Source organism: Acinonyx jubatus, chromosome E4, assembly GCF_027475565.1.
Source record: "Acinonyx jubatus isolate Ajub_Pintada_27869175 chromosome E4, VMU_Ajub_asm_v1.0, whole genome shotgun sequence".
NCBI classification, from domain to species: domain Eukaryota; kingdom Metazoa; phylum Chordata; class Mammalia; order Carnivora; family Felidae; genus Acinonyx; species Acinonyx jubatus.
In genome coordinates, this window is record NC_069395.1 from 37256901 (window position 1) to 37269810 (window position 12910).

Below are 12910 nucleotides of genomic sequence, written 5' to 3' on the forward strand. Positions count from 1 at the left end.
TATATGTGATGACATCAGGGACAAACCAAACAAAAACATAGTGAAGAGGGCCTCATAAAGCATTAATATAATAACCAACGTATATTCAGCATTTACTACATAAGAAGCACAATGCTAAATATCATAGCATTATCACATTTAATCTTCACAGCAGCACTATGAAGTAAGAACTATTGCCTGATTGATAGATGAGGAAACTGAGGTTTTGTAACTTTAAATATTTGCAAGGTCTCATGAACTCAAGGCTGCCTGGCTCAAAGTTGGAGCATGTGTTTCTAATTCATAGCATCAGTAATAATTACTATTTCATAAATATCACTTATGTGTCAGGCACATTATATACTTATCTTTATTCCTCACTTCAGCTCTGAAGTAGATTTCAATAATCATGAAGTTTTAATAAGGTATCATGCCTTATTAAATGTTAATAGTAGCCTTAAACCAGTCCTGTGAGGTAACTGTACAGATATTTATAGGATATTATCTTATCAATTATTAATAATATTTTGATGGAGATTTACATTCAAAAGTATGAAAAGCTGATATTGAATTCCCTCAAAAGCAAACCACCTTTAGCATCTGTGTCCTCCTCCTCCTCCTCTTCCTCCCCAGTTCCTAGCACATCTTAGCTTACTCCGGTACCCAGTTCTAGCTGCTGCTCCTCACACCCAGGCTGGAGCCCATCCTAACTGAGGCCGGGAGTCTGTCTTAGTTTATTCCAGCTGCTATAACAGAGTACCATAAATGAGACAGCTTCTAAACAGCAGAAATTTATTTCTCACAATTCTATAGGCTGGGAAGTCCAAGATCAAGGTGCCAGCAGACGCAGTGTCTGGTGAGAGCCTGCTTCCTGGTTCATTGAAAAGCCGTCTTTTCCCGGTGTCCTCACAGTGATGGGCAAGGTTGCTCTCTGGGATCTCTTTTATAAGAGCACTAATCCCATTTGTGAGAGTGGAGCCTAGAACCTCCCAAAGGTTCCACCTCCTAATACCATCACATTAGGAATTTAGGATTTCAACATGAATTTGAGGGGTGGGGGGTGGGGAAGGACACAAACATTCAGTATATGGCAGGTTTCCGTATTTACAGGCCTAGCCTGTCCCCATAACCTCATCTCATGGAGTTCAGAAGTAAGTCTAGTCTGTAACACCTGGAGTCGGACTCCCTAATTATGGCTGCTGGGTAACCATTGCCCTGTTTCTTTAGTTTCTGGGAAGACCTGGGATTCAGTGTTCCTGAGGAATGCACAGAGGGTGATCGTATTGATCTGTGAGGCACATGTCTCACTGCTTGGCCCTCAGCACACCTAGTCCTGAATTTTGACACGTATCCCGACCAGGACCTCGGTGCTGAGGCTGCAAATCAAAGGTCAGCGGGTTGGAACTATGCATTTCATGGCCAGGGTCACTGTTCTCCAGACTTTGAGTAGTTTTTTGCTGCAATCTCAATTTCATTTAGCTGTACTCCCTGCCCGCCTCCAACCTACCTTCCAGTGCCAAGTTTTCTGAAATTGTGATTAAGGTAACTAGGCCTCATGGGCTTTGTGCCTTCTCTGCCCAGCCGGGCCCCTATCCAAAGCAGTATGCTGCAGCAAGGAAAGACCTGGAGACAGATTTTCCATAGCACTTGCTCAAGATGCTTAAACTTGAGGGTGTCTGTTGGCAGTGGGAGGTGTAGAGTATTCTAGGTGGGGAGAGAAAGCAGGTTGTCATAGAGAATTTTTTGCTGGTAACTTGTCTACTGTGATGTCAAACGAAAGGTGTATGGGGCGGGGGGCTGGGTGGCTCAGTCGGTTAAGCGTCCAACTCTTGATTTTGGCTCATGATCTCATGGTTCGTGGATTTGAGCCCTGAACTAAGTGCAGGGCCTTCTTGAGATTCTCTCTCTCCCTCTCTTTCTTCCCCTTCCCTGCTCGTGCACGCGCATGTGCGTGTACTCTTTCTCTCTCAAAATAAATAAATGAATAGACTCAAATAAAAAAAAAAAAAAGAAAGGGATATGAATCTCCAAGACACAAGTATTTTGTTGTAAATTATTTACTCATTCTAAATGAATATTCACTTCCAGATCTAATTTTTAAATTTTTATTATTTTTCTAAAAGAAGGGCCCCCAAATTTTATAAGCTTCAAGCCCACAAAACCTGGATCTGCCTTTGGGAAGACTCATACCCAAGGCTCATCTCCAGAGACTGTGATTTCATTGATCTGGGGCAGTAGATCTCAGCTGAGGTAAAATTATCCCGCCATGTGGATATCTAGCAATGTCTAGAGACATTTTTGGTTATCACAACTGAGAATGGGGGAGGTTTGCTATTGGCATTAACAGATAAATGCCAGAGATGCTGCTAAAGATCCAAAAATGTCAATGGTGTTGCTCTGAGCATCAGCGTTCTTCAAAATCTTCCCAATTAATTTGAATATGCAAATGGGGTTGAGAACAACAGTTCTAGAGATAACAATAGCTAACCTTTATTACTGAGTACTGTGTGCCAGCCACTGTTCTAAATGAATTAACTTATTTAGTCTCTGTAGTAAGCCTATGAAATAAGTACTATTATTATTCCCATTTTACAGCTGTGGAAACTGAGGTACAAATATTAAAAACACGTCCTAAGATTCAATCCCAGACAGTTGGGTTCCAAAGTCTGAGCAGTTGACTAGTATTGCACACCTGAGCCTCCTTGACTGACTTATTTCATCCAGCTAGAGATCTCTAGGGGAAAGGGAGGGAGAGTGCCTGGTGGCTCCCATAGCCATAATCCTGCCTACCCCCAACACTCAGAAATGAAAAGGAGAAAAGGTCTCAAAGTAGATACAGCTGAGGAGGCAGGGGGTGGGGGCGGTCTAGATCCACTCTGAAGTTTATGTCAACAGAGAGCAGTTGGGGGTATGGGTATTTGTTCCAGTTTCTCACATATGCCTGTGCCTTGTTCAATTTGATGAAATTTCTTAAAATGAAAGTTTAATCTAGATATGGTAGACCCCTGCTCGGGTACGAAAAAAAAAGGTGCCTTGGCCCATTAGACGGTAAATAAGTAATAGTAATTGTTGCTCCCATCACCATCTCTTGTACGGTAATGAGCTGTGTGGCAGTGTACCTTTCACAGATGGCCATATTTAATTGAAAGCCGTGCCCAGCAGCTACCAGAAATGCTGGCTACCAGACTGGGAAAGGGGCTGCCAAATGAGAGGACTGCAGACAAGTTCTGTGGCAAAATGGTAGAAATATATAACGTGAAATGACTCTCTCTTTATTCACTGTTACAAAATGCTCCAGCAGAAAAGGAAAGTACCAGCACACTTGGACATTGTTGTTGAATTCCATAACACCAGGATGATGAAGACAGCTGCTGCCTTCAGGGCAGGGGCTGTGGTGGGGATAAGGCAAAAATGCAAGTATTTCTAAAATAAAACGGGCTATGGAAAGAGGGCTAGCCCATGCTTGGAAGAGAACCCAAAGCCCCACATGGGAACTACAGCGATGGCCAACTCCTTGATTTCAGCCCAGTGAGACCCTGAACAGAGGATCTAATTGTGCCATGTTTGGACTTGTGATTTATAGAAACTGTGAGATAATAAATCTGCATCATTGTGAACTGCTAAGTTTGTGATAATTTTATACACAATAATAGGAAACAAATACAATGCATTATGATGGTTGATTTTTCAACGCCAAACCAACTTTACATTCCTGGGATGAGCCCTATTTGGTCATGATGTGTTGTCCTTTTATATACTGTTAGATTTGATTTGCTAAAATTTTGGTCAGAATTGTTTATATCTGTTTATGAGAGACATGGCTTGAAGTGAAAGTGAGAAGAAATTTGAAAGAGGAAGAAATGGAAGTAAGCTGAGAAAGGAAGACATGACAGATGGGAGAACAATGAGCAGAGGTGGGAAAATGTCAGAATAGGTTTTGAAAACAATCCAGCAATTCATCTGGCTGGGTAGCCACATACAGGAAATCAAGTGATGGGGAATGCAGCTGGTAAACTAGGGAAGAGAATGCACACTTAATTTGGGAGATGAAGTCAAACGCCGCTGAAAGTCATTGTTGGACATAAGGGGATGAGCGAGCCAGAAGCAGTGTGTCATTTGAAGTGTACCAAACAGAACCTAGAGAGCAGTAGGGAGGCCCTTGCAATCGTCTGGTTAGAGGTCACTAGAGCCTAAGCCTGCACGTGGTCAGGGGGAGGAGAGGAAGCAAGGGACAGAGGAGGAGATCCAGCCCAGATGTTAGATTATCTCCACCTCCTCTTTGGACACCTGAAGAACACCAGCAGGACTTATTCTATCAACTGGTGATTGGAACCAAGTGCTGAAGGCAAATCTGAAAACTACTGGTCGTCTGCAGGTTCAGCTCCCTGTGTTCCCGCTGGATCCAGGCCTGGCTGGTTGGCCCCAGACAGTACACAGCTATTAGCGGGGCACAGGAGGCCCAACCCAGAAGGACTCGAAGCATCTGGTTTGAGTCTGATGTCTACTCTGGGATGGGAGGTGGTTCAGCTTAACAGAGGAAACATGGGAGAGGGCCAAGGGGGTTCAGGGAGCAGAACTGTGCTCACTCAGTAGGGGCTTGAGGCATCTCTTTTGGGTTTGTGGTCACAATGCAGGATCAGAAGCAGAAGCTGACAGGAAGGACCTTCCTGGAAGGAGCCATTGCCGGACCAGAGCTTATCCCACCACAGAGGTTAGAAGGGAACAGAGAAGGCTTGGGGAAACATGGCATGTTGGACATTTATTCTTGGTCCTTTGCCTCACACCGGCTCCCCAGGTGTGTGAGAGGCCCTATATTCGTGAGTACACTGGGCAGTCGCCCACAATGTCCTCCTGGGAGTTGCCCCTCTAAATTCATTCTTCCTCCAAGATGACAGCTTTTACTTTCACAGCAGAGGCAAGTGTCTCTAATGAGATGCTGGCATTCCCTGGGAGAGGATTAGTATGTCAGCGTACCTGACCATCTTGACAGGGGCACAGATATGTCTGGGAAGAGATAACGTAGTGCATGGGACGGACTGATGAGGGGAGGAGAGACTACATCTGAGACATTGGGCCGAGGAAGTGAGGCTGGGTGTCGTGAGAGCACTGAGGTGGGTGGCATTGGCAACAGAAGGAGCCCCCAGTTCACAGCTTCGCTCCAGCCTCACCCTGTAGCTTCGTACAACTCTCCTCCACGTTCCCTTCTGTGGTGGCTTTGAATTAGGTCCACTAATTCTTTGATCAACCACCGTTCAGTCGGCGAAGGGAGTTTGATTCTCTTCCCCTTGGTTATGGGCCAAACTTAGTGACTACTAATGGACAGAGTATGGCAGAAATAACTGTGTTACTTCCAGGACTAAGTCATATGGCTTTCCTCTTGGTTGCTCTCTCTTGAATCCGTTGCTCTGGGGGAAGCCAGCTGCCATGTCAAGAGGAGAGGTCCACATGTCATGGAGCAGGGACCTCCTGCCAACAGCTCTGTGAGTTCAGCCACCATACGAGTGTATCCTCCAACCCCAGGCAAGCCTTAAAATGACTGCAGCCCCTGCTGACACCTGACTAACCCTGAGGAGAACCCGCCTGCTAAGCTGCTCTCAAATTCCTGACCTAAAGAAACTGAGATAATATGTACTTGTTGTTTTAAGCCACTAAATGTTGTAGTAACTTGTTATTCAGCAAGAGATAACTGTTATACCTCCCAGTATACAGCCTCAATCAGCTGCTTCAGCAAATATGATTCAGTGGCCCTTAACATGGAAAGGCCTAGCAAATAAAGATTATTGAGTAAGACCAATCTCTGTATTTTACACAGTTAAGGAAAACGAGACCCTATCTGGAATAGGGGCTAGAGTGCTTCGCTTTGTTTAATTTTGCCTACTTGAAGTAATACTTTTGAACTGTGACATGGAAAGTTGTATGTTGGAGTATACAGATTTATGCACAGCCCTGAGACAGAATTCATTATTCGGCTTATAAACACCAGCTTTTGGGCTTGCCTATGATGGAGAATTTAAAGGGGCATAACACCAGAATTATAAAGTGTGCCATGAGACATGCTGACTGGGGAGTAAATCCATGGAAAAGCTGTTTCCGTTAGCCTGGAGGTGTCTCAACAAGAGGATAAATCTCAAAACTGGTAACAATCCCCACCGACTCGCCAGGGTGGAGCAGTGTACCCTTTCTCCATCTATTCTGATCCCAGGAAGGTGGCTCTAGGTCCACTGACCTGACCCCCCACCCCGCCTGAAGAAGGGAAGAACAATCTGGCTTGATAGGAATGAAAACAAGTGAAAATGGAAGGCACAGTCTGAGGCAAGTGCCGTCTAGCTCAGAATTCTCGGATGACCTGGACCAAACAGGGATAGCTAGGGCAGGATAATCAAGTCCATCAGGGCAGCCTGTGGACATATCTGAGAGGTCCCTGAGGGCAGCCCTCACCAGTGCTGTCAGCGGCTTCCTAACCTGAGCCCGTTGAACGTTGGACCTAGAAGCGATTGAGAATTAGGACAGCAGCTCCGAAAGTGCTGGGGAAGGAGGCAATTGTGGATATCTCTTCTCTCACCTGCTCTCTTCTCCTTCCCCAGCAGCTGGGAGCATGCAAGTCCATCACCTCTGCTCTTCTAAGGCAAGGGTAGGAGGCTGGCACAGACCCAGAGACCTCAACTTCCTCAGGCAGCTTTCCCTCTTCCCTGTTTCAGATGTGATCCCTCCACCTTCTGAGAGCTCACTCTGCTGCACCTGTACCTGCCTTCCAGCACCATGGTGTCACATCACACTTTGTATTTTTTTTAAGTTGTCCGTTTATTTATTTAAATAATCTCTACACCCAACGTGGGGCTCCAACTCATGACCCTGAGGTCAAGAGCCACATGCTCCTCCACCTGAGCCAGCCAGGTGCCCATCGTATTTTGTGTTACTGTGTTATATTCCCTCATAGCGGATACTGTGGTGTGCCAGATCCCCACCTCCGGGGCTGAGGAACAAATCCCCCCAACTTCTGGGGAGGTCGCCTGCTGAAAGCTCATCGCTGAGTCCCTCCCCAGGAATTTCCCTCCCCCGAAGGGAACCGTCTTGCCCAAGTATTCTCCCTCCCAGGAGGGGGAGGCCCACACCCAATGACATTCTACAAAGGCACATATCCCTCGCCTCAATTCTGGACCTCTCTGAAGGGCCATCTCACTTCAGAGCTTCCTATGGAATCACATTCCACTTCAGCTCCCTCTTCTAAGTGATTTTTAGTGGCAGTGCCTATAGCCTTATTGGAGCTGTATTTCTGCTCTAATGGGTCCCAGTCAACTTTCCCAGCAAGAGGTTGTAAGGCAGGTCCTCCAGTGGGTTGGCATTTTACTCTTCCAACAACCTTCTGCTCTGCTTGATCAGCCTTGTAGCCACCCCTCCCCTCCCCCCGCCATGTTATAGCCGCCTTCCTAACCCCCTGGGGAATACCAGAGGCCATCTGCGGCGTTGGGTTCTAGATTACACAAATCCAGGAGGTCAAAGTTCTTAGCTGGGCTCCTTGTTAACATTTATTTTTGTATCCCCAGAATCTAACACCAAGTCTGGCTCGAAAATGTTTGCATGAAAGAATGAACGGACGAAATGATGACTCTCACTCCCTGGGATGGTGAGAGCCCACAGGTAAGTTAATCTGGCAAGCATGGTGCCTTTGGTCATTCTCTGCAGACAAGAAGCATCAGCCTGAGATCCTAAATTCTTCACCCAGAGCACAGCGACCTTTACAGATTTTTCTCTTCTGTACTTTTTCCCTTTCAAATGCAAACACCAACACCATGCTTCCAGGAGCAGAGGATTCCTACCCTGAATGACTCTATTATGTTTGAGCCCCACATCGGCACTACGGAGCAGGTCACACAGAGCTCTCCCATTCTCCCAGGTGGGCCCTGCCCCCACCCCTGGGGTTTAGTTCCCATCAAAACCTCCCAGGAAAGTCCCATCTTCACCCCCAGTACGGGCACTCTCTAAGCCAGGCTCGGCTGACAAAGGCCCCTCAGTTTTCCCTTTCCTAACCAAAGTGTCTAGGGTGACAACCCCCACTCTCCACCCCAGCCCCAGGGGAATTCATTCCGTATTCAGTTATGTTCCTTTACTCATCAGATGAGACTCCTTTTCTGTAAATCCAGGAGATATTCATTTTTTTGATTGATTTAAAGTGACTGCCTATCTCTTCTCTGCTTAACTGATTTTAATTTCATTTCTTTTATTTCAGATCCATGATGCCCTCTTCATGGCTCATCTCACTGTTAACTTCTCGTTTCCTCTGGGGCCCCCAAAACGGTATGTGAGGATGGCTTTCCTTTTAAATGCTCAGTACTGTTGACTGCTCACGGGGCACAGCCTAGCCTACCAGGTAGCTAGCGAGCCACTTATTTTTTTTGTTGTTGGTTTCAGCTTTATTGAGATATGGTTGAAATATAACATTGGAAGTTTAGGGTGCACAGTGAGATGATTTGATACATGTAAATACTGTGACGTGATTACCACGAGATTAGTTAACTCATCTATCACCGGACACTATCGTCATTTTGTTGTTATGTTTGTAGTAAGAACATTTAAGATTTGGTCTCCTAGCAACTTTCAAATATAGAATACAGTTTTGTTAACTAGAGTCACAATGCCATACAGTAGGTTTCCAGAACTTCTTCATCTCATGGCTAGAAGTTTGTGCCCTGACCTACATTTTCCCCATTCCCCAGCACCCCCACCATCGTACTCTGTTTCCATGAGTTTGGCTTTTTTAGATTCTACATATAAATGAAAATATGCGGTATTTGTCTTTCTCTGTCTAGATTATTGCACTTAGCATAACACCCTCTAGGTTCATCCGGGTCATAAATGGCAAGATTTCCTTCTTTTTTATAACTGAGTGATATTTTAGTGTGTGTGTGTGTGTGTGTGTGTGTGTATACAGTATTTTATTTATCCATTCATCCATAGACACTTAAAGCTGTTTTCATATCCTAGCTGTTGTTTTTTTAAGCTCTTTAAAACATTTTTTTCTGTTTATGTATTTTTGAAAGTGAGAGAGAGCATGCATGTGTGCATGAGTAAGGGAGGGGCAGAGAGCAGGCTCCAGGCTCCACGCTGTCATCACAGAGCCCAACGCAGGGCTTGAACTCACAAACCGAGAGATCACCACCTGAGCCAAAGCCGGACACTTTACCAACTGAGCCATTCAGGTGCCCCTCATATCCTGGCTATTATAAATAAAGCTACAATGAACATGAGAGAGAAGATATCTCTTCAACATAGCGATTTCATCTCCTTTGGATATATACCCAGAAGTAGGATGGCTGGACAATGTGATATGGTACTTCTATTTTCAATTTCTTGAGGAGGCTTCATATTGCTTTCCATAGTGGTGGCACCAAGTAACATTCTCACCAACAGTGCTCCCTTTCCTCCAGATCCTCACCAGCACTTGCTATCCTAGTGAGCCAATTCTGATCCTTCTCTGCCCTTCCCTTTTTCCCCAGTTACTGGCTCATTCAATAATCAAGTATGGAGCACCCAGCAAGGTTCAGGTTCAGAGCCATCTGCTTGGGATACAGGATACATATGTCTTGGTGGACCCTACCTTCAAGAACCCACAGTGAAGGAGGCATGGAAGGGTGATGTGGTCAGGGCAATGAGGGAACAACCCATTTAAGAGGATGGAAGAGGATAGTGACCTTGGGAGGTTTCCTAAGGGAGGAGATACCCATTTGTCATAAAAGATTAGTAGGTGATGGCCTCATGGAGAGGAGAAGATATGAATATCCATTTATGATTCGATCACTAAGTGTGTTTTGGGACCTGCCACATACCAGACAAAGTTCTAGGTGCTGGAGAGATAGCAATGAACAAAATAGAAAGTTCACACTCCTGGGAAGAAACAGACAATAAGCAACATAAATAAGTAAAATATATACTATGTCATAAGGTGATAAGAGTTATAGAGAGGAAAATAAATCAGGGAAGGGGATTTAAGTATGCATGTGTGTAAGGGGGTGACTCTTAAAAATGGTAGTTTTGGGGCACTTGGGTGGCTCAGTTAGTTAAGCATCCTAACTCTTGATTTTGACTCAGGTCATGATTTGAAGTTCGCAGGTCTAAGCCCTGCATTGGGCCCCACACTGACAGCGTGGAGCCTGCTTGGGAGTCTCTCTCCCTCTCTCTCCCCCTCCCCCAAAATACATAAATAAACTTCAAACAAAATGGTAGTTTAAAATGGTAGCTAGGGAATGCTACTCTATTTTTACCAATCCCTTTTGTCTTCATGGTGGTTTAAACTATTTGCAAAGTGCTCTTACATCTATTAGCTTATTCAGTTCTGAAAATAATCCCACAAAGGGGTAGGAAAAATTGGTCTCCTTGTCGCTGTTGCTCCCTGTATTTGTTTGCTAGGGCTGCTGTAAAAAGCACTACTTCGTGGCTTAAACAATAGAAATGTACTTTCTTATAGCTTTGGAGGCTGGAAGTCCGAGGTCACGCTGTGGGCTGGGTTGGCTCCTTCCGGGAGCTATGAGGGAAGCACTGCTCTGGGCCTCTCCCTTTGGCTTGTACATGGCTGCCTTCCTCTTGTATCTCTTAACCTAGTTGTCCCTCTATTTGTGTCTCTGTGTCCAGATTTCTTGTTGCTATGATGACTCCAGTCCTATAGGATCAGGTCCCACCCTAATGCCCTGATTTCGACTTGATTACCTCTTTAAAGGCCCTATCTCCAAATCAGGCTACATTCTGAAGTACTGTGGGGTTAAGATCCAACACGTGAATTGTGATGGAGGTAGGAGGTGAGGGACACAGGTCAACCCATATCACTCCTCAAATTACTGACCTTTGCATTTCACAAGATACATGGAAGCTCTTATCGAGCTGGTTAGCTCGAGGCTAGAGGTACAAGACAGCCTACACTATGCATGATCACTCTCAATTCATAAGCCTACTTACCTAAGACCATTTATCCAGGAGTGAAGTCACTTTACATGAAGGGTTCTACTTGACTCATTTGGAAAGCCAAAAAAAAATTTTTTTAAAGGACCCAACAGATCTAGGTTGACTTAGATTTTGATTCCGGGATCAGCCACCTCTTTTAACTCTGAGTAACCCTGAAAAATCCAGACTAAGCAGGGCCTTGAGTGAGCTGCTAAAGCTAAGAAAGCCAGCAGAAAGAACAAGAGAGAAAGGACTGATTAAAAGGGATATAAACCCAAGAAGGAAGGAGAATATTGAACAAAGGGGAAGTAAAGAGGGCAGGGAGCTGCAAACCCTCTGGTCATGTCAGAAATTATACCTCTTCGCTGGAGATTAAGTAACATATGCAAATGTATTTTGAAAGGTTGAAAGTGTTACAATTGTAAGGCCTTCTCTTCTGAGGTAGAGAAACAGGGCATTGTCCCCTCTGGAGACTGGTACAGCCAGATTTTTCTGGCAGACTGCTTCCTAGTCTTGCCTTCATTTAATTTCGTCATCACAAATAGAATATCATAAATCTGGGAGTTGCCAGCATCCATCGTCATTGCTTTGAGGAGGTTGCTCTTTTTAATTAACAAGTGTGAAAATTTCCAAGTCACGCTGACCTCCATGCTAACTTAACTGGGAGTGTCAGGTTGGAACACTCTGCTTTCTCTTGAGGTCCTGGCTTAACTCTTACTGTAGAAGTCAAGAGAGTTGGAATTAATGTCCCTGGCTCTCATATCTCACTCCTGCCTTGTCTACGACCCCTGCAAATAGCGATTAGCTGTGCTGCAGAGCCTTCCTCCCAGTGATTCTCAAAAGCAACCCAAGGCACACCTGATGGACCTCAAACTGACCTGAGAAAGTTCACCTTCTCGTTAGTCCTTTGGGACAAACTATTGACAAATGCATATGATTGCTTTTATGTACATCTAAGACCTACTTAGTAATAGCATGCAAAGTGAATTATGAAAGGTTAATCTAATTTGGAATTCATAAACCAGAATCAACGAGCTACTAAATTCTATTGAGGATTCTAATTTAATATTCCACCAAGAAGTCTGGCTCTCAGAGAAAGTTCTGGTGGACCCTTGCCCACTTTCTCTGGATGGAGCTTTGTCATTACTCTATACTGCCCTGTGTGAGTTGAGGTCTTCAAGTGCTGCCATTCTTGCTTCTAATTATAATTACTGTTAACTTTGCTTCATCATTATCAAGTTAGTTGTGATGTGTTTGGTTAAAGCGACTAGCGTTGCATAGTTGTTTCAACTGTATTTTTTGGCTTTTAATTTTCCAGTAATTAGACTCAAAGACCATCATGCATTGCTGTTTGAATATGAATCATTTATGCCCTAATTGCTAAAGCATGTGTACACTTAACCTCCCAAAACATACTTTGTAATGGCCCCTCAATAGTATTCTTGAATTATTTTTCCATTAGTACATGGGAAAGGAAGAGATTGATTGGCTATGGACTACTTTCCCGGCTTAGAGTGGGCTCAAGGAGGAAAAAGACAAGATTGAAAACCACTGTTTTAGACTCTGGGAATAATCAACTAAATTTACTGCATGTTTTGCAAGTAGCTTGTAAATGGCACGTGCAAACTCATTTCCCTTGGTAAATGCCTGGGAAATAAATATCCACACTTACCTTTCTCCAACCGCTACTCGGCTGCAGGCTCACTGTGGCTGGAGCAGGAAGTAATGCCGTCCAACGGATCAGGTGGCAGAGTGGTGATCGGCAGTGGGGTGGGGCCGACTTCAGAGCAAAGGTTTCGGGGCAACTCTAAATATGATTGGCAGAGTCACAAACAACGCTGAGCTCTACAAACAGTGGCCATTGCTCGAAGCAGTAAGTTTCTGTTCAAGTTTGTGATAATTGCTGGTTGCACATCAATGAATGGCCAGTGCCCATACAAGTCCAAAATGACTTGAGGAGACCACCCTGGGGTTAATCTGGGCATCCAAGTATTCGGAA

The 12910-nt window shown here is 44.7% G+C and overlaps 1 protein-coding gene across 1 annotated transcript in view; it reads right to left on the minus strand.

Annotated features, from left to right (window-relative positions):
• LPGAT1 (lysophosphatidylglycerol acyltransferase 1) overlaps positions 1-12710 on the minus strand; it is a 112607-nt gene extending 99897 nt beyond the window's left edge. Inside the window, exon 1 of the mRNA XM_053209813.1 lies at positions 12584-12710. The gene's annotated coding sequence lies outside the window, so the exon portion shown is untranslated. The remainder of the gene's footprint in view (positions 1-12583) is intronic.
• Between the last annotated feature and the right edge of the window lie 200 nt (positions 12711-12910).